Raw genomic sequence first — 1,676 nt, 5'->3', positions numbered from 1 at the left:
TTAGAAAATACTGAATAAATGTTTTAAAGAAAGTAATACTAAGTGAATATCTGTTTTTGGCCTTAAAAATAAATATTTTACCGAGTACTATAATTAAATTGACTAAATCATGATTGTCAATGAACTCTCCTAAAATAACAGAACCCACATCAAGCTTCATAAACAAACCAATCCTTAAACACATTTTTTCAACTTCCACCCAAAACAAAGACACAATATGACAATACCAAAACAAATGCAGGGTGGATTCAGGCTCCTGACAACAAAATCGGCAATCATCTGACTCTGTCATATTCCATAATTTTAACATTTTCCCTGTGGGTAAGAAGTTATAAATAATTTTAATTTGAAAATAACGATTTTGCACATCGATAGTAGTTTTATATATTAGTTTGAATATGGCATCCCATGGCAACGGGCAGTCAAAAAAGTCCTCCCATTTTCCATATGTGTTGTATGGGGCAGCTTTTAAAGATATCTTTATTAAATAAAAATTATATATTTTTCTATTTATTTTAGTTCCTTTTTGCCAACTAGAATTTCTTATTAGAGGTTTACAAACTAATAATTTAGTAGTTCCATAATTAATTATTTGTTTCCATCTTTTCCCAATTACTCCAGTTAGTTGATAAAATGAAAAGCTTGAGCAAGCATCACCATACATAGTTCTAAATTCATCATACTTCATAATTTTACCATTCTCATTGATAATATCATTGACAAAAATGATTCCTCTTTCAAACATATTTTTCCAAAAGAAAGGCTTTCCATCTATTACAATATTAGAGTTCATCCATATTATCTGCTGCAAAATATCGTCTCTTTTTTCTGGCACATAAAATTGAAAACACCACCATGAGTGGATTGTTTCCTTTATGAACCCCGCCATGTTTCCCAGCAGACTCTCTACATAAGAAAAATGGGAGGGGATCACTTGTAAAAAAGGATACAATTTCTTTTGATACAGTACATGTTTTTTGTCCAACAGGACATTTGTGTACCACTCAATGTTTAAATACATCTTTGGAACAATTGATGCTTTTAAAGACAGACACATAGCTTCAAGGTTGAGAAGTTTCAGGCCCCCATATTCATACTCTTTGTACAAAACCTTTCTTTTAATCTTTTCTGGTTTGCCGTTCCAGACAAAATCGAAGACCCTCCGCTCATAAATCTTAAAAAAGTTTTGTGATGGAGCTGGTAATGACAAAAACAAATAAATAAATTGAGGAATAATTAACGAGTTGGCAATAGACATTTTACCATACAAGGTTAAGGATTTCCCTTTCCATAATTGCATAATTTTGTCCAGCTTTCTTAGTCGATTATCATAATTTACTGAGCCTAGATCTTCCAGATTTTCTGGGACAACAACACCAAGTATGGTAACTGGTCCATCTGTCCACAAAAAGGCACTTTGCATTCCATTCGAAAGGACGTTCCCTTTAGATTTCCGATCCTTAACCTTTTACATTTATCATAATTAAGCTTAAGGCCAGATTGCTGTGAAAATATGTCCAAAAGATTAAGAAGGTTCCGCAAACAATGAGGAAAAATCTTATCTTTGTGAATCAGCCTTTTCTGACATGAACTTCATCAAGAACAAACACAGAACACGCCTCACTGATGCACATCTGCAAGACTCACTCAGAGTTGCAGTGTCAAGTTACACACCA

This window comes from Entelurus aequoreus, linkage group LG02, assembly GCF_033978785.1.
Source record: "Entelurus aequoreus isolate RoL-2023_Sb linkage group LG02, RoL_Eaeq_v1.1, whole genome shotgun sequence".
In the NCBI taxonomy this organism is placed as follows: domain Eukaryota; kingdom Metazoa; phylum Chordata; class Actinopteri; order Syngnathiformes; family Syngnathidae; genus Entelurus; species Entelurus aequoreus.
The sequence above is the reverse complement of the archived record's forward strand: the minus strand, read 5'-3'. Positions refer to the sequence as shown.